The sequence below is a fragment of the Mustela nivalis genome (assembly GCF_964662115.1).
Source record: "Mustela nivalis genome assembly, chromosome: 6".
In the NCBI taxonomy this organism is placed as follows: Eukaryota; Metazoa; Chordata; class Mammalia; order Carnivora; family Mustelidae; genus Mustela; species Mustela nivalis.
Genome location: NC_139025.1, coordinates 68,326,893 through 68,352,503, shown reverse-complemented (window position 1 = coordinate 68,352,503; position 25,611 = coordinate 68,326,893).

The following is a 25,611-nucleotide window of genomic DNA, read 5'->3' as shown; positions in this document are numbered from 1 at the left end:
TCTTACCCAGAAATGATAATTGGAGAGCTATTTGGAATTGGAATTTAAGGAAGAGCTTGAAATATTTGCATTAATAAATGTGCCATAGAGTGTTAACTGCTATGCATAAGAGGACCTCAGAAAGAGCTTTAAGAAACTTCAATTAAAAAATGATTGGTGGACAGGTCAACAAAACAAATTGAGAACACGTGAAGCAGAAGAAAACCAGGACAGAGGATTCCACAGCAACCAAGGACAGTGAGTTGAGAAAGAACTGATCAGCATGCCAAAGGCTGTTCTGATGTAAAGAAATTAAAGGAAGAGTGAAAAGAAAAGTGTACCTTATAGTCAGAGACATCATAACAGGAGACATTGCAGTTGAATAGTAATTATCCATATGTGTTATAATTGTTTCTGAAAGAATGCAGGGGAAGCAAATGAATGAAAAAGGCTTTTTTTTTTTCTTTTAATGAATTTCATGGTAAAAGCCAGTAAATAGGGGGGAACGATGTGGGTTTGAGGAAAATGTATATATATGTTTTTCATGAATTCAGAGAATTAAATATGAATAAATGCCAGAGAAGACCAGTCAGGAGATGGAGGGACAGCCCTGGTGTGGGCCTGGCAAGAGGATAAAGAAGGGTAGGATGAAGTAGGCTATATTGAAAATATGCACATGGACGGGGTGCCTGGGTGGCTCAGTCATTTAAATGTCTGCCTTCAGGTAAGGTAGTGGGGAGCCTGCCTCTCCCTCTGCAGCTCCCCCTGATTGTTCTCTCTTTCTCGCTTTATGTCAAATAAAGTCTTAAAAATATGCACATGGAATGTTATGAATTTTCTTCCCTTATTCTGGCTAGTTTTCTTTCTGAAGTACGGGCAAAGCCATCTTCCTTCTAGAAGAGCGGATGAAGAGTTGAAGAGACTAGAAGTTTGAAAGTCATTTTGAAGAATGAGAGAAGCATCTGACAAGGAGAAAACAGTTGCCATAAAGCTTGAAAATCTGGTTGATATTGAACCATAAATTTATAGTGGCAGCTGGGTTAACAACCCAGGTGCAAGCTTAGAGAAGGCAGCTAATCGGATTTGTCTAGCTCTGTAGTTTTGCCAGGCAGGTGTGTTGAAAGGACAAAGGCTCAAAAGATAGTGTAAATTTTACAGATTGTACTTGAAATGATGAAACATGGAATCTAAAATATCTGGGGGATGGGTTATGATTTTTATTTTCATGATTTTCAAAGTTGCCAAATTGTCTAGAAATGAACTGTATTTTAAATGCAATTTAAAATTAATATTAATATTCAGTAGTTTAAAAGTTTTAAGTAACTCAAGAGAACAGGCAATGCCTGGCAAACATTACTAGACAGCCTGTAACACTATAGATTCCTGAATACCAATAGTTATAACTCTATGTCCCTCACTCTCCCCTCCCACCCAGAAGATTTGATTCTTTCCTTGGGGACAGCATGTTTAACTTGAACTTCACTGCCTTTCATGTTTGGGTCATATACTTGCCGTTCTTCTGGTCATGATTTTCATTTTTTTTTTTAAACTGTCCTATTTAATTGACCAAAGTAAAGCCATGACATTTCATTTGGTAACCTGCTCAGAATTATAAAAATCAATCCATTTGGCCCAGCTTATATTGTGCAGTTCACGGTCTGCTTTAGTGATGGTAGCTTCAGTGGTCCATGTAGCTCATCCTCTCTCTGTGGTCCCTACTGAAAGTATCCATCAGCTAGAAAAATATTCTGAGTCTTATTCCCACTGGCTTTTCATCTGCTCCTCACATGGCTGTCTCTGGTCCTGTATCCTAATTGTTTTAAGAGATGTTTTATATCTGCCTTTTGAAATGCATATGCTGGAGTGGCTGGGTGGTTCAGTTGTTAAGCCTCTGCCTTCAGCTCAGGTCATGATCTCAGGATCCTGGAATCAGCCCCACATCAGGCTGCCTGCTCGGCAGGAAGCATGCTCTCCCCTCTCCCATTCTCCCTGCTTGTGTTTCCTCTCTCAGCGGAGTCTCTCTGTCAACTAAAGAAAATCTTAAAAAAAAAGAAAAAGAAAAGATGCATATGTCAGTTGGTGGTTGTTACCTCTATAAAATCAGACTCTCTGATTTATCCAAATGCACTGGAAATCCCATTCATTTAACAGTGCTTGCCATCTTGTTTTTCTTTATTTCTGTGTCTTCCTTTTTGTTAACCAGAAAACTTCATTATATATCTTTTCATCATAATTAGATCTCCAAGGGTCTCCCTATTTCCTCATTCTTAATTTTCTCAGTCTGTTCTTTATAATAGTCTTATTTTGTAAGTTTGACTGCTTTCATAATATAAAATTTTCTTTGCTGATTTCTTATTTAATATTTGAACAGTTAATTTAAAAAAATGATAGCCTATATCAGTAATACTAAGAAGGATTAAGGAAACACGTTTAAATCCATGGTTAAATAAGTTTTTAAATTTGTACATTTATTTAGATAAGTCCACTTTTTGAAAAGCAAATGGCAGAAGCAAATACAATAACCTGTATTTCTACCAGCAGAGAGCTACTTTTAGTGACTCTATCAGTATCTTTCCAGAAATACTATGCAGATATTGATAAATATATGAGATCAAGATATACTTTGATTTCTTGGTTTGATCATTTACTTAGAATGTTGAAACTCTTGGATTTATACATTGTTACAAAAGAAAGTCGATGCAGATAATTTTCATTAAGGATTTTTTTTTTTTTCCCTCCCTAGGAATCCTGCAAGGTATTGGACCCAAGAATTTCTTTCAAGTTTCTCTAAGTCAGTTGTGGTTGTCTGTCCTTATTCATAAGAAGATATCTGTTGGAACAGAAGAAGTCAGAGGTATGTTATGGGAAGGCCTAATAATCTTAGTCACAGGTTCCTGTGAAGATTCAGAATTGATTCCCAAAAACTACAGGACCAGAAAAGTGGAAAATTCAAAACATAAATTATTTTATTTGTGCAGGTGGAAAAAGACATAATTAGAAAAACTTAAATTCACTTTTTTTTTTTTAAGATTTTATTTATTTATCTGACAGACAGAGATCACAAGTAGGCAGAGAGGCAGGCAGAGAGAGAAGGAGAAGTAGGCTCCCCGCTGAGCAGAGAGCCCGATGCGGGGCTCGATCCCAGGACCCCAGGACCATGACCCAAGCCGAAGGCAGAGGCTTCAACCCACTGAGCCACCCAGGCACCCCTTAAATTCACTTTTTAAATGTATTTTTGTCATGTTAACATTGAAAAGTGATCATTAATGTAATTCTTTCTTTGGTTAGAAGTGTTTTATGACTTAGAACATAATTTTCAAGGTTGCATAGTATTCTATTGAATGCATATGACTTGTAATAACCATCTATTATTGGACATTTATCTTTTTATAATTAATTTTTATGTGAATAATAATGAAAATACTTTTTTTTAAAGATTTTATTTATTTATTTGACAGAGAGAGACCACAAGTAGGCAGAGAGGCAGGCAGAGAGAGAGAGAAGGAAGCAGGCTCCCTGCTGAGCAGAGAGCCCTATGCGGGACTCGATCCCAGGACCCTGAGATCATGACCTGGGCCGAAGGCAGCGGTGTAACCCACTGAGCCACCCAGGCGCCCCGTGAAAATACTTTTTTACTTGGATGAACCTCAGGTAGTTTCATTAGTGAATTTCTAAAAATAGAATTGTAAAGTCAAAGGCATGTACATAGTAAGAATTTTGGCCTAACTTGCCTATTGATCTCTGGAAAACTCCTTCCAAATTTTATTCCCATAGATAGTACGTGATTTTAATGGAAAATTAATGGCCACTGTAATTCTTTTGTCTGGGCATAATGATAGTTACTGTTAGGGAAACCTAAGGACAAAGTCAAAACCATGAGGAATGAGTTTAATCCGTTTATACAATTACCCTTCTCCATCTAAAATCCTCTTACTGATTTTCTTCTAGAAGCCATGAAAGGGATGTGACATCTTGTGTTGCTGTTGATGATGCTGTCATTCATAACCTAAGGAAATCTATCTATAAATGTATAATGGGAGAGGGTTTTGTTCTTCCTAGAGCATATGCTTTTCCAGCTGTGACAAATCTTTGCTTCCCAGTAGAGCCTTTTCACAAATAGGTGTGTACGTGTGTGTATGTGGGTGTGGTTAATATGTATATGCATATATACATACATATATATGTATATATATACACACATATGTATATAAAACCCACGTATAACTTGTTGAGCTATATATAAATCAAAATGAAGTTTCGGAAAGTACATACTTTTAGAAGGCAGCAGATAGTTACGTTCAGCACATCCTTATTTACCTGCACAGGAAGGTAGGAAAAACAATAGTCATGGAGGTTGTTATATGGCACAAGCACCATTGGATCATTATTGACTATGGGCAGACGGAAGAAATATAAGTGACTTCTAGGAAGTATCTAACATGTGGTTCCTGTTATACCTATACCCAAAACAGACAACTCCAGTACAGATCAAATAAGTGGTCTTTTATTCAAATCTCTAACCCGTTGAGTAATCTCAAGTGCAAATTAAATCAAAATCAAAATGCTGTTTTAGGGGCGCCTGGGTGGCTCAGTGGGTTAAAGCCTCTGCCTTCAGCTCACGTCATGATCCCAGGGTCCTGGGATCGAGCCCCACATCGGACTCTGCTAGGCAGGGAGCCTGCTTCCCTTCCTCTCTCTCTGCCTCTCTCTCTGCCTACTTGTGATCTCTCTCTCTCTCTCTCTCTGTCAAATAAATAAATAAAATATTTTTTAAAAAAATGCTGTTTTAGGGGCATCTGTGTGGCTCAGTCATTGAGCTTCTGCCTTCTACTAGGGTCATGATGGAATTGGGCCACGCATCAGGCTCCCTGATCAGCGGGAGGCCTGCTTCTCCCTCCCACTCCCCCTGCTTCTGTTCCCTCTTTTCTCTCCCTCCCCCGCTCTCTGTGTCAAATAAATGAATAAAATCTTTAAAAAAGAAATGTTTTTTTAATAAAATTTTTAAAGATTTTATTTATTTAGTTGACAGAAACACAGCTAGAGAGGGAACATAAGCAGGGGGAGTGGAAGTGGGAGAAGGCCTCCCAAAGAGCAGGGAGCCCCATGTGGGGCTCGATCCCAGGACCCTGGGATCATGACCCAAACCAAAGGCAGACACCCAACGACTGAGCCACCCAGGTACCCCAAAAAGAAATCTGTTTTAAGGGCTTTCATAGAGGGGTGTCCTATACCTTTTCTCAGGAGTTTATTTCAAAAGTTTTCTGCTCTAACTAATCTAAACTGACTGTCCCTTGGGATGTCCTAAGAACTTTTGCATTGTGTTTTCTTCTTGGTTTCAAATAATGCATTTTCTCATCATAAATTATCCTTCATTTAAATTCATTTACAAAATCTATCTTAATGTACAAATCTGAATAGATTTTTTCCCCTCTCTACAAAATTGAATTAAAGATACCTTTTGTTACTTTACAACCAAAGTTTTTATTTTTTTATATTTTATTTTTATTTTATTTTTTATAGATTTTCTTTATTCATTTGACAGAGAGACCGCAAGAGAGCAGGGGGAGTGGGAGAGAAAGAAGCAGGCTTCCCACTGAACAGGGAACTTGATGCAGGGCTTGATCCCAGGACTCTGAGATCATGACCCAAGCTGAAGGCAGCCGCCTAACGACTGAGCCACCCAGGTGCCCTCAGCCAAAGTTTTTAAATACTTTTTCTAGATGAAATTTCACCTATTAACCCTCATTTTCAATATTCTCTAAAAATCTAAGTGGTTGTCTAAGTTTGAATAATGTACTTGAACATTTCAAATGTAATTCTAAACTAATGGATGTGAAATATGCATGCCCTGGTGAATATAAAAATTTGTCTAGGAATATTTTATATGCAGAACAAAAATATTAATTTATGATAAAACATGAATAATATAGGAACACATGAGTCAGGCTGTGTCAAAAGAAATACGTCAGTTGAATGTTTACTTAAAATTAAAATTTAGACGTATTTATTTTAATATTGATATTCTCATATTCTGTTTCTGCATTTAAGAGGTTGAATAAAGTATACTTTGCCAGTAACAAACTATTATGATGAATCATTTAGAGCCTAAAGTGACAGTTTTAATTTAGTTTTTTTATGGAGATCTGAAAATAGTTTTAGGCACTGTTAATATTTCTGCATTAGAAAATTGTTTACTTTCAAATGATTCTTCCAGGCATTAAAAACTCACAAACAATGAGAAACTTGTAAAGTTTTAGTCAGAAATTTTCAGTGTTAGTTTCTGAGAAAGCTACTAAATGATTAAGAAAGATTGGATATAACCATTGTTTAAAAAAAATATTTTGGTATTAGAGTTCATTGGTTCAATATTGGGAGGAGGGGGAGGGAAGAAACACAATGCTTGGTAAATGCTGATTATTATTAACAGAAAAATGAAAAAACCTTCAAACTATATTTTATTGTTCTGGATACAATGTTTGATACAATTAAAATTCTATAGAAGTAAGATGAGGATTTAATCTTTTAGTCCTTTTTCCTGCTTTCACTTTTTTGCGTTACCATGGATTACCCCTTCTTTTAGCCTTTGGAACTTCAGAAGCGTACACTGGCATAAATGTCATATGCCAGCCTTTTGTTTGTTTGTTTGTTTGTTTGGCGGAAAGAAGCGGACCCTGGGGTGGGAGGTTTATTTGCTCTGTGGCTCAGCGGGGACACCAGGACACAGGTGGAGCACCCCCCCTCCCGGCCCCTGTGCCGCACCCCCAGCCTGCATCCCCAGCCTGATTGAAAATTAATTATACAATATGTTTCTCAATGTACTCAAAATTACCACAATCCCTAACTTGTCATATTCTATGTACTATTTGTACTCTCTATCACTGTGATATCAGGTGTCATCTGGTTCTCTTATTTGTGTTCTTTCTGACTAAATGTTCCCTCAGTTTATAATACACAGTGTCTTTCCATAAGCAAAACTGGTGTGTCTAGTGAATATGTCTTTTGAAAAATGTCAAAATTTGATGGGGTGGAAAATGTTTAATGCTTTTTTTTTATGCTGTCAAAATGTTGACATCTGACAGAGTGGGGATAAACTTTAGTATTATTCCTGGAAGGCGTTTGTATTCTTGTCTAAGATTTCATTTTTTCCCCCCTATAACCCCATTTTTACCCCATGAAACTTTAATCCTCAAGTAGAAGGCCATGGGTAATGGTTTTGACAGAAATGCTGAAAAGTGCAACAATGTGCCATTCATTTTGCAATGCTATAGTTACAGCAAACCTGTGTTCTTGCTGGATAATGTGCAAAAATCGATCATCCAATGGTATTTTTTTATCTGTGTGGTAGAGGATAGAATCTTCTGTAAGGATTGATGCAACAGAACTGTGGAACTGTCCTTTTACAGTTGTGTAATACTACCATTCTCAGCCCTATTATTATGCGAAGACTAACAGATATTTTAAAAGCAGAGTTGCCCCAAGGAAAAATGTCTAGAGGGTTGTTGCAATTTATCATAAAATATTAAGATGAATGTGTGTGTCTAGAGAGATTAGTGAAGAGAGCTAGTAGTTGTCACAAGTCACTTTGGGATTGAGGTAGTAGATAAACTGTGGATAATTTTAAAGCCATCAAAGAGTTCTAACAATCATAATGATGTAAACATTTGAACAAATGATAATAAAATAAATAGGTTGTAGTATTTGTAGTTCTGCATTGTGTAGCAGTGATTTTATGTTGTTGTTTGATATGGTTTAGTTTTTTTGTTGAAATAGTTGTCAGACCATATGTCTGAGAAGTTCTGTATTTTTAGATTCATTTATTCTTTTCTGATAGCAGTCAAGCATTAAGTTTTGTTTTTAAATTGAGATATAATTGTTAGCCTTGTTTTGTAATGCAGGAAAAACCTTAAAAAATTAAAGAAGCTGATGAAGGACAAGGAGAAAAAAGTTCTAGGGCTAGAGCTTAGATACATTATAACAAAGAACAAAAGTTTAAAGTCATACATGTGAATTCCAGCTGTCAATTTCTACACCCATTCAAAACATAGCTAAGTACAGGTAGAGTTATCTCTAGCTTAATCTTTGATCTGGGGACTTAAGGGATACTAATTAATACATTAGAATACATTAACAGGGCACCTGGGTGGCTCAGTGGGTTAAGCCGCTGCCTTCGGCTCAGGTCATGATCTCAGGGTCCTGGGATCAAGTCCCACATCGGGCTCTCTGCTCAGCAGGGAGCCTGCTTCCCTTCCTCTCTCTGTGATCTCTTCCCTTCCTCTCTCCTACTGTGATCTCTCTCTGTCAAATAAATAAATAAAATCTTAAAAAAAAAAAAGAATACATTAACAAGCTCTTGAATGATCTTGTGAGCAAGAATATATTTTAGAAGAATTACTATGACCATATAATGTTCTGTAGGCTGGTACTCTCTTTATTAATGTCACTTTGGATTTTCTGAGAAGCATATGGGAGAGAGTTAGGTAACTGGAAGTACTGAAGACTTTTAGGCTTGATAACATCCATTCCATTCTGTTAAATATAATAATATTCAAAATAACACAGTGAAATAGTATAATGGATCTAGATTCAGTCATAAAAATATTGCAAAATGTGTCCTGTCTTTTGCAGCTCAAAAGACTTTGGCTTTGGCCTATACCATGAGCCGTCATGGATAAGAGTTCTTATGTTTTATAAATGGTATTTCTAGATTTGATGGTTTAGAATTTTTTAATCAGTTATTTTCAAGGTGGCCCATACAGTTGATGGGATTTATTAAAAGAAACTGTCATATGTACAACAAATAAAAATCAAGTTTTAATCTTTTTTAATTCATTGTTTTGCCTCAGGTAGATAACTCAAAGTACTTGAGAATAAAGTATGCAGATAATTGCTTGCACATTTGCTGCTATCATTTCCTCAGCAAATATGAAAAAAACCAGAGAACTTTCCATAAATATTAATGTAAATTTGGTACCTCAAATATGGAGAACAATACCTTATATTTCTAATGAAAAAATTTCCAATTGGATGCTTGTACAGAGCCTTATGGTGTCAGCAGAAGTATTTCAAGAACTGTTGTAAGCATCCAGCAAAGATTAGATTCGGATCTGAGCCATCTACCTCAGTTAAATTCTTAACTATCGAATAAAAAGAGATGTGTACAAAACTCTTTAAATGTGTTGTTAAAAAAAAGTTGAAAGACTCTAAATGTAAGGCACTTTATTAACTAATAAAAGGAGAGACCCCCAAATGTAAGGCACTTTACTAACTAATGAGAAAAAAAATTAACGACCATGTTATTCTATATAAAGCAGTGGGCAATTGGAATACATAGGCTAGCCCCATCCCTCAGGTTTATATATTGTATTGGGAAAGAAGACATAAAACCTGTGACAAGTGAATGTTTTAAAATTAGATAAAGGTTTTTTGGAAGACCAAAAGTAATTAATTTTGCCTCAGAGGAAAGGAGAGAAATAACACAAATTAGTACCTAAAAGTTAAAAAATATTTCAGCTAAGCCAGATACAGGGAAAAACTTGAGAATCAAAGTGAACAGAGGCAGGTAGTATTAATTATTATTATCAATATTAATATATTTATAAAATTAACATGTGAATTATTATTGTATTAGTAATGCCATTACTATTATGTCTGGTACTTATAGAACACTTACTATGTACTAGTACTGTGCTAACAATAATTCTGATCTTTAGCCCTATTTGATAGGAATATAATCATTCCTTAATAAAAAAAATTGAGGTACAGGGAAGTTATGTAATTTTCCCCAGATCCCATAGTGGTAACAGGTAGAGGCAAGGTAGGGGTGCTGACTTTTGTAATTTGAAATATAGCATAATAACAGAATAGCAGTTTGAAGTAACATGATCTGTTAATACAGTGATGAAATATTTATCAATCCTCTTATAATCTAATGTTGTCCTAGACATTGGTACACTAATACCTGTTCTTTAAACACATGCATTTTATCTGGGCATATCCACATAGGTAATTATACTATATAATATGGTAAGTAATAATAGCTAACACTTAATAGTTTTTAATATTCAAAGTGGTTTACATATATTAGTTGATTCATTGTTGATAATCACTTTAGGTCAGAAGAACTATGATCAGCCTAATTTTTCACTTAAGGAGATTGAGACTGCCATGGCATGAAGTGACCTAAGACCTAAGACTATGTAATGTAGTCTAAGACTACACAGCTGGTAAATAATGGAACCTTGCTGGAAACCCCAGCATGTAGGTGAGAAGCCAATGCAGTAACAAGAGATACTGGTTCTATTACAGTATCCTCAGATGAGAAGAAAAAACATACTTAAACATACTTAAATCGTGTTAAAATCAAGGAGTTGGTTTCAGCTTAGAGAAGGAAATTGAAAAAAAAAAAAAAACCTGTAAACTCTCAGGTGAATAATAGTAACAACAACAAATAATAATGCCAGTTAAAACCTTTTATGACTTTCTTGAACCCAAAATTTAAGGAGACACAGCTTATCTGAGCACTGGCTTGCTTAGAAACTTGAAGCTAGACACTGGTTAAGAGTTATATTAGGATAATTATCAAACCTGTGGAGGATAAGTCACATGTGTAAGGTAAGAGAAAGAGAAGGTCCTTTACCCCTGAACCCTCCAGGGACTCAAAAAATAACAATTACAATTCATATGAAAAGTGAAAGAATACACACGTAGTAGATAGGTAGTTAGATGGATGAATGGATGATGGAAAAAGTACTAATAGAAGCTCTTTCCTGCTGCAAAACTGGGTGAAAGGAACAGTTCTTGGGAAAGGAGTGGGGGAAAGTGTCCAGAAGCTCCACTAGGAAACTTTCTAATCTCACAGATCAAAATTCTTCATTTGTGAGCGTAAGGGCAATGAGGATGGTTGCCTTTAGGACATACATGAAAGGCCATTGCCATGGCAAAAGTAAACAGAAAGCAAATCTTCTATCCTGTTCTGGGCTCAGAATGAGGCCAGGGATGTGGCAGGAGCACTAATAACACTAACTCCCTGAACCTTGGGATCTGGTTCCCACTTAAAACAGAGACTTGATTAAATCTAGTTAGAATGTACTTCCCACCCACATCTTCATCTTCAGGCTGAAAATTACTTTGTACTGAATACCTTGCAAGGTATTTCTCTGGTTGTATAGCATAAAGGAGAGACCTAAGGCTGAAGGTATAATAAACATTGGAGGGGAAAGAAACACATTTAAATAACCCAGTTCCTACCATGCCAGCTATAGCTAAAGAAATTTAGAATCGAGTATATACTAAGGGTAGACATGTAGTGTCAACTTCTTGAACTTCTGGCTGGATGAACTGTAACCTCCCACACCAAAGCCCTAGCAGAAGTGGCATGACCATTTCTGGTTGTAAAAGGCTAGTTGCCTCCAACTTGAATATCCTACACAGGATATATTTTTTTAAATGAAGGGTTTTGTTTTTGTTTTTGTTTTTAATGAAGGTTTCTTGGGTGACAGTAATGTTCTATATTTTTGATAGGGGTTTGGGTACACAGATACGTTAAGGTATAGAAAACGTACACTTAAGATTTTACATTTCATTGTGTACAAATTACACATCAAAAGAAAAATTGAAAAGTTCTTAGGTGAAAATTGGTTGATGCCTATAATTTACCTTTTCTTTTTGAGCTATAATGTATAACCCATTTTTAATATAACATATTTGTATGTGTTGCAAAATGATTGCCACAGAAGTCTAGTTAACATCCATCACCATACATAGATACATCATTTTTTCTTGAAAGGAAACTTTTCAGATCAACTCTTCACAACTTTTAAGTACACAATCGAGTATTATTAACTACAGTCCTCATGCTCTACATTACATCCTCCTGACTTACTTATTACTGGAAATTTGTATCTTTTGATTGTTTGAACCCATTTCACACACCCCTCACCCTCTGCCTCTGGTGACCACAATCTGTAAGCATAGTTCTGTTTTACAGTCTACATATGAGATCATATAGCATTTGCCTTACTCTGTCTGATTTACTTCACTTATAATACCCTCATGTTCCTTTCATGTTGTCACAAATCTCAAGATTTGTTTCTTTTTGGTCAAATAATCTAGGGTGTGTTTTTACTTTTCATCCATTGATGAGTACTTGGATTGCCTCTGTGTCTTAGGTATTATAAATAGTGATGCCATGAATATGAGAGGGTATGTATCTTTTCAAGTAAGGATTTTCATTTCCCTCTAATTTATGGATTATATGGTAGTTCCATTTTTAATTTTTTAAGGAACTTCCATGTTGTTTTCCATCTTTAAACAAAATAATAAAGAACAGTTATTAAAATTAGACTCAAAAAAAGAAACAAATAGGCTCAGATATGACAAATATGTTAGAGCTGTCTGACAGGGAATTTCAAGAACTGTGATATGTTAAGGGCTCAAATGGGAAAGATGGGCAACATGCAAGATCATATAGCTAATTGTAGCAGAGAATGATATAAAATAACAAATGGTAAGGCTGGATTGAAACATGATAACAAGATGAAAAATGCCATTGGTGGCTCATTAGACTAAGAAGAGGAAATCAGGTGAATTTAAAACGTCTTTTGAAACTGTACAGACAGAAACAGAGGAGGGAGAGAGAGGATCCAAAGCCTTTAGGACAACATCAGATGGTCTCTCATTTCGTGAAATTGGAATTCCAGTAGAAGAGAAAAACCAAAGAACTATTGTAAAAAAAGATTTTTTTTCAAAATAACAGATCCAAACTACAAATCCAAAAATTCCTAGAAATGTCCCCCATATTAAAAAACAAAACAAAACAAAACAGAAACCCAGGTGTATTATGTTTCAAAAAATGGAAAACCTGAAATATTATCTTGAAGGTACTCAGAAGACAACTTACATTAAAGGAGTAAAGAATAACCACAGAATTCTTAGCAAACACATTTCACCAAATAAGTTATACAGATGGCAAATAAACTTATAAAGAGAGAAATAATGTTATTAATCAGGGAACTGTAAATTAAGCCACATCTATTAGAATGGATTAAACAAAGCAATACAAGTGCTAGAGAGGGTGTATTTGCTCATGGAAATGCAAAAGGGAAGAGACATTTAAAAAATATTTTAGCTATTTAAAAGTTACACATATACTTTCATATATTCAGAAATTCCACTTCAAATTATTTACACTTGGAAGTCAAAACTTGTTGACACAAAATGTTGTACATTGTGTGGGGCAGCTTTGTTCATCATTGCCAATGGATAGGAACAACTCCTATGCTCTTCATCAGGTGAATGATAAACCAGATTAGCCCCACAATGGCAAGTTATTCAGCAATAAAAAAAGGAGCAGATTATCAACAAAAACATAGGTGAATCTTAAATATATTTTACTAAATGAAATGGCTTGGACACCAGAGTGCATGTTGTAGGATTCCATTGTTAGGGCATTCAGGAAAAACAAAAGTGTAAGGATGGAAAATAGATTGTTGGTTTGTAGGGATATGGAGTAGAAGAGGGGTTGATTACAAAGCTTTAGTGTGGAGGAAATTTTGGAGTGATGGAACCCTTCATGAATGTTACATGGTGGTAGAAACAACATTCTAATGTTTGTCAAATTATTCAGAACTGAACACTTCGTTTTACTGTATGTAAATTAAAAAAAAAAAATCAAGGATGTCGGGGAATCCAAGAAGGAATGCAGACGATGACAAATGAATGTACTTGTGTTACAAGTGAATGATAAAGGCACACTAACGGAGATTTAGAGGAAAGTAGAACAAATCTAATTAACTTTGGAAACTAGTTGTTTTGAGTTGATTCTATAAGGCCAAAGGAAAAAAAAAAAGCACTTTATTAGTTTAGTTTACTTTTGTTTTGTTTTCCTCACACACATTTGTATATGTATATGTAAACAGTTGTGAAAATACCTGAATAAAAACTAAATGGGGATAGGGTACAGAGGGTCTGGGTGTGTGGTTTTGCTGGATTTTTTTTGTTGTTGTTCCAGTGTGGGGCATAATGTACTTGTTTAGATTAATTGACCATAGAGTTGAGGGTCCATATCTGGGCTCTGGTCTATGTGTCTGTTTTTATGCCAGTACCATGCTGTCTTGGTGATCACAGCTTTGTAATAAAGCTTGAAATCTGGTAACGTGATGCCCCCAGCTTTATTTTTGTTTTTCAACATTTCCTTAGTGATTCCGGGTCTCTTCTGATTCCATACAAATTTTTGGATTATTTGCTCCAGCTCTTTGAATAATACCGGTGGAATTTTGATCAGAATGGCATTAAAAGTATAGATTGCTCTAGGCAGTATAGACATTTTAACAATGTTTATTCTTCCGATCCAAGAGCATGGAATGGTCTTCCATCTTTTTGTGTCTTCTTCAATTTCTTTCATGAGTGTTCTGTAGTTCCTCGACTACAGATCCTTTACCTCTTTGGTTAGGTTTATTCCCAGGTATCTTATGGTTCTTGATGCTATAGTAAATGGAATCGATTCTCTAATTTCCCTTTCTGTGTTTTCATTGTTAATGTATAAGAAAGCCACTGATTTCTGCACATTGACTATGTATCCTGCCACATTGCTGAATTGCTGTATGAGTTCTAGTAGTTTGAGGGTGGAGTCTTTTGGGTTTTCCATATAAAGAATCATGTCATCTGTGAATAGAGAGAGTTTGACTTCTTCATTGCCAATTTGGATACCTTTTATTTCTCTTTGTTGTCTGATTGCTGTTGCTAGGACTTCTAATACTATGTTGAACAAGAGTGGTGAAAGTGGGCATCTTTGTCTTGTTCCTGATCTCAATGGGAAGGCTGCAAGCTTATTCCCATTGAGGATGATATTTGCTGTGGGTCTTTCATAGATAGATTTGATGAGGCTCAGGAATGTTCCCTGTATCCCTATACTTTGAAGCGTTTTAATCAGGAACGGATGCTGGATTTTGCCATTGCTTTTTCTGCATCAATTGAGAGGACCATGTGGTTCTTCTCTCTTCACAATGTACTTGTTTAGAAAACCCCTGAAGAGATATAAGATAGGGAAAGGGGAGCTGGGTGCTAGTCTAATCCTGGAAGTGTTAAAAGGGGAAAAGCAAAGAGATTAGAGAATTGGTCTTGAGCAGTAGAGGCTCATATTCTGGAGCTAGGACAGAATGAAGCTAAGTATCTGCCCACTAGGGCAAAGACAAAGACCTTTTTATGGTTTAACAGAAGCAAAGATGTAATCTATTCAGCTACTTGGCTTGCTTGACATTTTTAATGCAAGTGTTTAAGCCACCTTTAAATTTGCAAACAAAGAAGCAACAGTGGAAAAGTTCATGCCTGCCATACTTGGGAGGATTAAGTAAAACAGGACATTACATAAGTCTCTATACAGTCAAATTGTTTTTCTGAAGTAAATCTTTTAATCTGAAATATTTAGTATTTTCAAATGTTGCAAATGGTGGGCTTCTTTCAGAGGATCCAAGGGGTGCATTAGTTAAAAAAAAAAGGAAGCTTCGTGTACAAATGTTGAGCATCTAAATTTACCTAAGATCTCCAGAAACTACATTTAAAAGTGGAAAGGGAGAGTGTAACTAAATGCCTATGACTGAGAGGTTGAAATGACATACTCCAGATTTGGAATGAGGTAATATTCTCTTAAAAAAAAAAAAAAGTGCTATCACATGGCAGCAATTTAAAGATGTTGACCACTCAGTACAATACAACTCACTAAGAATTCTAGTACGATCCCAACCTCTTCCCTTCATTAGCCAATTAATAGCCAGTTGATAAGCCTAACATGGAAGAATTTACTAAACTAATTTCAGTGGCAATCTCTGTGGACCACAGGGTTAAATGATGTGGATCTACGGTAGTAGTGAATTCTGTACAGTTTACTCAAGCTTATGTGAAGCCACAGTATAAATTAAAGACATTTTAATTTTCTTTTGTTTTTTGGTCAATGTTAAGCCTACTTTACTTCCAAATATTTTATTGAATCCAATTAACAGAATTTCAGTATAATATACTTAGATTATATTTCAATTTCATGTAATAATATAAGATGTAGTTCTAATAGTTATAAATTACACATCAGTTGCTAAATTAACAATTCTTAAGTGCTGATTCATTTTCATGAATCTCAATCTTTCTAAATACAATTCAGTTAATTATCTATTAAAAAAAATACTTGCTATCCTTTTTGTCACAAAACCAATAATTAATATTGCTTACTCTACCTTTCTAAAAATGTCTAATTTTTAAGTGGTGCATTCCTGGATATCCATGTTTAATGAACATCCTTAAGAATGTGAAATAATTTGTACTGAGACAATTAGTGGTTTTAAGAAATTTATATAATTTTAATATCTTAAATATAATGTCTAAGTGGAATTTGCTTAATTGTAAGGGACAATAGCTCAGGTTTTAAAATGCATGCTCTTCTATTTAAGCACTAATGGACAGGTAAAACAATCAACTGTTTTGTTTCTGGTCATAAATGCAAATATTCTAATCTATTTTCTGAGAACTTTCCAAGACACATGTGTGTTTGCTTCCTATATACTAAGTGATTTTCTTTTCAGTTTCTTTGAAATTCCAATATAAGCAGGTTATGCCAACTCTTATCCATCCTTCTACCCAACAGTGAGATTATAACCTGTTTCCTTTCAAAATGGAGTCCAATCTGAATTACTGCCAGTTCAGAGTAAATTCCTATTATCTGTTTCTAGAATCTGTGTTGTGCCTGAAAGCATGTACACTCCAACATCTATAGGTCCTATGAGTCCTATGAGTCCTAAAATCTCTCACTAATCTGGTACCCTATACTACCAACCATAGAATAAGAAGACTTGTATTCTATTTGGTGGTGGAAATCTATAATTATAAAAGTGAAAATAAATGCTAATAAGTTATAAAATTGCAGTAGGATCTTAACAATCATACAAGATGATAAAGGAATAACTAAGCAAGGCAATAAGGCTTTTTGTTCCAAGGCCACTATGGTAGGAATAGGACAAATGTTTGAGGCAAGCCTAGGAGTTTACAAGCTATTATCTGCAACAGAGTCTTCAGGAATTATCGTAGATTGTACTTAACATTGTACCAGCATAAGCATGGCTTATCATTATTTAATAAGAATAAAACCAGAATATATACTCCACTGAGCATTTGTCAAGATTTTCCATCAAATAGCAAAAGGTGAGGGGTGCCTCTGTGGCTCAGTCAGAAACGTGTCCGACTCTTGATCTCAGCTCAGGTCCTGATCTCAAGGTCATGAGTTCAAACCCTGTACTGGGCTCCACACTGGGCATGGAGCCTATGTAAAAAAAAAAAAAAAAATGGCTCACATATATGTTGCTCTCAGTGCAAAATCTTGTTACAAAGCAGCCTGTTGGAAGTGCTGTATCTCTTGTGCAGGAAATGGCTGTCTATGCTGTGTAAGTTGGCACAGAAATTTTGTTTCTGTGAAACTGAAATTTAAGAGAGTCACATATGGTAGCTCATGTGTTTCAAAGTCTAACTCAAGTGATCAAAATCAGCTGAATATGTGTTAAATCCGTGTAGGAAACAAAGGAATTCATTCATACTCAGATAACTTTATAGAATCTATATAAATAAGATCAGGATGTAAAACTTAAAAGGTTAAAATATTTTGAACTCCAGTATAACATATGGTGTTAGTTTCAGGTGTACAATATAACAGTTCAGCAATTCTGTACATTAATCAGCACTTATCACATTAAATATATTCTCTAGTCCCCTTATTTCAAATATTCAAGAATATTTCACACACTGTCCCACCATCTCCCTTTGGTAACCATCAGTTCTCTATACTTAAGAGTCTGGTTTTTTTTTTTTTGCTCCTTCCTTCCTTCAGTTCCACATATGAGTAAACTATATGGTATTTGTCTTTCTTTGACTGAATTCATTTAACATTAAATCCTTTAGATCCATCCCTGCTGTTGCACATGGCAAGATTTTATTCTTTATTCTTACCCATTGTTTATGCACTCCTTCTTTATTCACCTATCAATGGACACAGGGCTGTTTCCATAATTTGGCTATTTTAAATAATGCTGCAAAAAACATAGGAGTGTATATATCTTTTCAGTTAGTGTCCTGTAAATATCCAATAGTGGAATTACTGGATGATATGCTAGTTCTACTTTTTGAGGAGCCTCCATACTGTTTTCCATAGAGGCTGCACCAGTTTGCACTCCCACCAGCAGTACAAGAAAGTTCCTTTTTCTCCACATCCTTTCCAACATTTATTTCCTTGTGTTTTTGATTTTAGCCATTCTGACAGGTGTAAGGTGATATCTCATTGTGGTTTTGATTGACATTTCTCTGATGAGTGCTGTTGAGCATCTTTTCAGGTGTCCGTTGGCCATCTGTATGTCTTTGGATTGCAGCACTTAGTCCATTTACATTCAAAGAAATTGGTGATAGGGATGTACTTACTACCATTTCATTATTTGTTTTATGGTGGTTCTAATACCTTTCTGTTCCTTCTCTTGCTCTCTTTTCTTGGTTTCTTGGCTTTCTTAGTGATTTACTTGGATTTTTGTGTGTGTGTGTGTGTGTGCATATCTATCACTGGTTTTTGGTTTGTGGTTTCCACTGGATTTGTGTACAACACCCTATGTATATAGCAATCTAATTTGATGTTTGCTTAATTGATGAATCCATTGGAAAAGCACTAAATTTTAACTCCTCTCCCCAGTTTTAGGTTTATAGTGTTATACTTCATATCCTTTTATTTTGTGAATCCCTTGACTGATTTCTATAGATACACTTAATTTTAGTGCCTTGGTACTTCTTACCTTTCTTACTCTTACTTACGGACCTTCCTTTCCACTCAAAGAATCCTCTTTAACACTACTGTGGGGCTGGCTTAGGGTTCATGAATTCCTTTAACTCTTGTTTATCTGGGAAATTATCTCTCCTATTCTTAGGATAGTGTTGCTGGATAGAGAATTCTTGGTTGCATTTTTTTTTTTTCTTTCAGCATTTTCAATATGTCATGCCACTCTCTTTTGGGCTGCACAGTTTCTGCTGAAAAATCTGATAGCCTTATGGGAGCTTCTCCTTATAAGTAATAATCTTTTTTTCTCTTGCTGCTTTAAAAATTTTCTCTTTATTACTATTTTTTGACATTTTAATTACTGGGTGTCTTAGTGTAGACCTTACTTTGATGGATTTTGTTGGAGGTTCTCTGTGCTTTCTAGATCTGCATTTGCTGCCTTTCCCAGATTTGGAAAGTTTTCAGCTATTATTTCTTCAAATAAATTGCCTCCTTTTCTCTCTCTTCTTCTAGGATCCCTACAATGTGAATATTATTATGGTTAATGGTGTTGCTGAGGTCTCTTAATCTATTTACACATTTCATTACTATTTTTTCTCTCAGCTGTTTAGCTGGATTGCTTTCTGTTACTGTGTCCTCTAGGTTGCTCATTGATTCTTGTGTTCCCTTTCTATTTATTCTAGTATATTTTTAATTTTAGTTAATGAGTTCTGTAGCTCTGATTTGTTCTTTTCATACTTTGTATCTCTTTGTTGAGGTCCTCCACTCTTTTCTCAAATCCAGTGAGTATCTTTATAACCATTATTATAAATTTTTAGACATATTACTTATCTTTGTTTTGTTTAGGTCCCTTGTGATTTTTGTCCTGTTTTTTCATTTGGGACATTGTCGGTCTCATCATTTTGTCTAACTCCCCATGTCTCTCTATGTGTTTGGAAAGTCAGCTATGTCTCTTGCTCTTAAAAGTAGTTGTCTTATAAAGAACTAGTCTTAGGGTGCCTGGGTGGCTTAGTCAGTTGAGGCCAGCTCTTGGTTTTGGCTCAGGCCATTCTTCCTCTGTCCCTCCCCCCAACTTGTTCATTCTCTCTCTCTCTCTCAAATAAATAAATCATAGAAAAAAAAATTAAAAAGAAGTCCTGTAGTGCCATGGTCTTCAGGAGTGTCTCCTATGTTTGTCACATGCACCCTACTGTTGTGGCTGAGCTGCATTTGCCTTTAGTCATATGCGGTGACTCTCCTTGCTGGTTATGGACAGGGTTTTGTGCCTGTGTTATTAATGGGACAGTTTGGGGCTGCCTTGGGCTTGATTGAGGCCAGACAGGCTTTTCTCAGAACTTTGGTGGCACTGAACTATAGGATGTTCTCCCTGTGTTGTCCCTCGAGAAGCTTTGGTCAGTGGGCAGGTCCTTCAGTTGCACTAGATGTCTTCCCCTAGCCCACGGCTGGGGCTACAAGTGGAAGTGGTAAGTGTGTTTTTCTTCCTTTCTCCCCAGGGCAGGAGTTACTTTGGGATGGTGCTGGCCTGCGTCAAGGCTGCTTTGCTGTGTATTTCAGCCAAGAGCATGTTGGAGGGAGTGGGTCCCCAGCAGAGAATTGGGATGGGGTATACTGTTAGCAAGTTAAGTGGAGAATATTCATGCTGGGCTGATTCCTGCAAGTGTCCCTGTATCTAGGCTGGGGGTGTAGAAGGAAACTGCCCACCAGCTCTTTTGTTCTGGAGAATTCTCTCAAAGATACCTTCCCCTCCAGCACCTGCTCTTCTCCCTGTATACTCTAGGCCTTTTTCACTGCTGCTTCTATGCTGTATCTAAGTGAGGCTGTTTGTTTTGCTGTATCTTTAAGGATAGTGATTCTATGTAAAAGACTGTAAAAACATTTTTTTTACAGATTATAAAAACATTTTTTAAGTCAGGCCCCTCTGGTCTTCAAAGCCAAATGTTATGTGAATTTGTCTTCCCAATGTGGGTCTCTTGTGCCTGCAGTACATGATGTGGCATCTGCTCTCCCTCCTCGGGAACAGCCTGCAGAATCCGTTCATTATGTGGAGAAGTCAAGGCACTTAACGCCATCTCTGTCTTTCCTGCCCACTTTGGTGTGGCCCCTTTTTACAGTGAGCTGTGGAGAGTCTGTTCTGACACTCTTCAGGTCATTTTCTGGTTGTTTACTCTGATGTGGGTGTTTTGTAGGCCTATCTGTGGGACTGGGATCCTCCTACTCCGCCAACTTCCCCTGAGGCAGTACCTTACCTAAGAGTCAAGTTGAGAAGTTTCACTCTATCACTTGTAAAAGTCAAGCTTGTGGTGGCTATTTTAAAGCTCGTTCACTCACTCTGAGAAAATAATAGCATCATATTTCTGTACACTGTACCTCTAATGCATGGGAAGATCAAGAGTATAAATCTTATTTTATTGATTTCTTAATTTGTTATTTTTCTCTATCTAGTTCACTAAATTGGCATACAATAGAATATTACAGAGTGCAAAGGGTATGTTGGAATTTCATATCTTTATTTTTTGTATTTATTTTCAGTACTTAGGGAAAGTCATTCAGTATGGACCGCAGGGTATGATTCTGGTCATGGACTGTAAGGGGGAAAAAATCGACAGAAATAATGTTTGGAAGAAGGAAAAAGTGGAAATTATTTGGACCTCTCTGAGAAACAGAAAAACCTAGTCATCAGGGCCTTCAAATGTTGAAAGAGTAGCAACCTGTAGATCTGAAAATGTGGACATGACATAAAATGCTAATCTTAATCATTCAGCATGTAAATGCCAAGTAAAAGTATAGACTCTTAAAGTATCTTATGTATGACAATGTGTACATGTAAGTTGATTAATTAGACCAACGTTTTTATTACCTCACAATAGCATACAACAGTGGCATTTTGATGCATCCTGCCTCTTCAGGGCAGCAAGCTGATACTAGGCCCTGTTCTCATGGTAGACTTAGCCCTGATCTGCATAATCTTTGCCTTTAATGAATTTCCCTCTATGAACTATCCTATTCCATGACATGAAAAAGAATTTATGCTATTTTATAGTTTTCCACCGAGACTCTTTTTTAACTTGTTTTTTTGCAAAGGTACTCATTTTGAGGAATCAGAATAGGAAAAAAGGGAACCTTAAAAATTATTTTGGGAGTTATAATGTTGGGGAAGATGCTGACATAACATTTCCCAGTGTTCCTTTGTTTGTGGCTGGACAAATGCCATTGACTTGCACTCTGCAGATAGGAAAGGAAAGTTCCGGATTATTACTGTCATTTTATTTAAAAATATTACATGGGCCATTAAGAAACTAAAAAATGCTGTCTTTTATTTTCTTGATGTGTTAAGAGAGGTATATGAGGTATCCATTAAGGGAACATTATAGTAATAATAATCATAACCATAATCATAAATGATCATCTTTGTAAAGTGACTGACTATTGGCCAAGATTTATCTACACGCTTACCTTTATTGTTACTGTCAGGTGGATGTAGTTTTGCCCATAAAGTCCAGTGTCTTCTCTGGAGTTGAATTTTACCTACTCTCAGTACCTAAGTAACATTTCTATGTTTTAGGATGTTTTGGTAAAAGGGCACTTCTGTTCTTCTCTCACAGTATTAATTCATTCTTTTTAATTTTCTTGTGTGTGCTTTATTTAATCTCCCTACTATTGACATTGGAAACATTTAGTACCTAATTAATATTATCTCTATATCAGTTTGTCTAGTGTCTAAAGGATTGTTGGTGCTTAACAGATATGTGTTGAATTAAATTTAACTGAAAGTAGCATTTGCTTCCAGGTAAGTTTTTTTTTTTTTTTTTTTTAATTAACTTATTTGGCAGAGAGAGATGGAGAGGGAAAGAGCATGCACACAAGCATGAGCACATAAGCCAGGTAAGTGGCAGGTAGAGGGAGAAGCGGGCTCCCCATCCAGCAGGGAGCCCAACATGCAGCTCAGTGCATGGGGCTCCATCCCACGACTCTGGGATCATGACCTGAGGCAAAGGCAGATGCTTAACTGACTGAGCCACCCAGGTGCCCCAGATTTTTGTATTTTTTAATGAGAAGACTGCTTTGCTGTTAGTTTCTTTTCAGAGGAGAACGACTCCATTGGTAAATTTTATGAATGTTTAAGGGAGGTATTATATTGCCTAAATCAGCTGAGAAAATACTACCTAAAATTATTTTGTTTTGGCAAGGACTCATGAAATAAATACAAAATAAGGAATCTGCTGATTTTTTCCCCCCATAAGATAACCACACAATGTGAACAAGGGACCTCTCAAACTATTCCAATAGAAAAGGAACCTAATACTTTGAAATAGTCTTTGGCTAGTGAGTATTCTTGCAACAAAGGCATCTTTCTGAGAATAATAAAGTATTGCTTTCAAGTGTGTTAATAAGGTCAACTGGCACTTATATTATGCTAAGTCAAATCATTATTTTCAACATTCTTTGCTGAGTTGAGATTTAATTTTCATTCAGTTCTAAAAATTTAATCATATCAACTTTAAAGTTGAACCCTTCCTCAAAGACAGAAGTTTTTAATAATGACCTTTCTAATTAAAATTGCTCATATTTATCACAAGACATGTCATTGGTGATGCTGACACATTATATGTGTATGTGTGCACACAGACACATACTAAAGTTTGTGAAAATAGGAGACAATCATATTGATAACTGTGATTAGGTATGCATTTTAATAGTATTTCATGTGATCCATCATCAGTTGGTGTATTAGCTAGTCATAGGGCTTCCAAGAGAAGTGAAAAAAAGTTTTCCCTAAAGAATGAGCCTGCTCCCAAGGAAGTAAGATGAATTTTAATATACATAAAAGTGGTTGAGCAAATGCAATATGTGTACACTGTGTAACTGGGGGGGCACATTTTGTCAAAGTATGTCTTAATGACAGTGAGTACTCTTTCAAAGTTAATGATAACAAATTTATATAACTTCTAAGGTACCCCGTATTATGCCAAAAAAATTATGAATGTAAATGTTTAGAAAATGTATTCTAATGTAATATTCTAGGTGCTGATGTAGAGACTGTTTATTGCAGTCCTTTAGCTTTTAGATACCTATGTTCTTTTGAGCTGGTGATCTGTTTGCTAGCATAAAAACTATCTTTATTCTATTTCAATTTTGTTTTCTTGTCCTAGATTCAGATCATTACATTTCACCTAGGATTGTTCTATATAAAAATATTTCTTCAGAGATCAAAATATCAGGAATAATACATGATGCCTACTTTTACTGGTTCCACTCAACATAGTATTTAGAAGTTATAGCCAGGAAAATTAGGACAAAAGCATAAAAGATGTTTAAGAAAGAAGGGAAGAAGTAAAATTATCTCTGTTAGCAGAATACATGATTTTATATGGGTAATAGCCTAAAGGTTTGCCCCAAAAAACCAAAAAACCTGTTAGAACTGATAAATTAATTTAGCCCCATTGCAAAATACAAAAATCACTAAACAAAACTCACTGTTGTTTCTACACACTAACAATGAATAGCCTAAAAAGGAAATTAATAGAACAATTCTACTGATAATAGCATAAAAAAGTAAAATAGGAATAAACTTAACCAAAGAGGTGAAATGTTGTACAGTAAAAACTACAAGATGTTACTGAAAGAAATTAGACACAAATGAATGGAAAGATATCCTGTGCACATGGATTAAAATACTTAATATTATTACAATGTTAACATTACCCAAAGCAATCTACAGATTCAGAATATGGTCTCTATTGAAATTCCAATGGTATACTTTTGCAAAAATAGAAAATCCATCATAAAATGTATATGGAATCTGGAAGGACCCCAATAACCAAAGCCATTGAAAGAATACATTTGGAGTTCTCACTTTTCCCATTTTCAAAACAAATTACAAAGCCACAGTATTCAAAATAGTGTGATATTGGCATAAAGACAAGATGAATGAAATAGCCCAGAAATAAACCCTAATCATGTACATGCTCAAATGATTTTCAACAAGAGTTCCCAGACTCTTGGGAGAAGAGTGGAGAAAGGCCAGTCTTCAACAAGTGTTGTTACACATGGATATCCACAAATGGAAATCCACATGGAATAAAAGTTGGACCCTTATAGACAAAAATTGATTCAACATAGATCAAAAATCTAAAGAACTAAAATTCTAGGTTTTTAGAAGGAAATATAGGGTAAAATCTTCATGACTTTGGATGTGACAATGATTCCTTGGACATGATACAAGAATCATAAGCAAATAAAGAAAAATTAGGCAAATCATATTTCACGAAAATTTTAAAATGTTTGTGCATCAAGGGACAGAACAGTGAAAAGGCAAGTCACAGCACTGGTGGAAATATTTGCAAATGATAATTCTGATGGGGTTAATGTCTAAAATATATAAAGATTTCCTATGCTCAAGAACAAAAATACAAATTAACACCTGGGTGGCTCTGTTGGTTAGGTATCTGCCTTCTGCTCAGGTCATGATTCCGGGGTCCTAGGATGGAGTTCCACATCTGGCTCTGTGCTCAGTGGGGAGCCTGCTTCTCCCTCTGCCTGATGCTCCCCTTGCTTGTACATTGTCCCCCCCTCTCTCTGACAAATAAAATCTTAAAAAAAGAAACAAAACCCCCAAACAAAAATAAACCCTAGTTTTAAAAAAGGGGCAGGGGTGCCTGGATGGCTCAGTAGGGTTGGGTTAGACTCTAGATCTCAGCTGAGGTCTTGATCTCAGGATTGAGAGTTCAAGCACCACATTGGGCTCCATGCTCTGTGCAGAGTCTACTTAAAAAAAAGAAAAAAAAAAAAAGTCGTAAATACTTCCATTCATTCTTCTTTCCTTAATTTGAATGCTTTAGTGT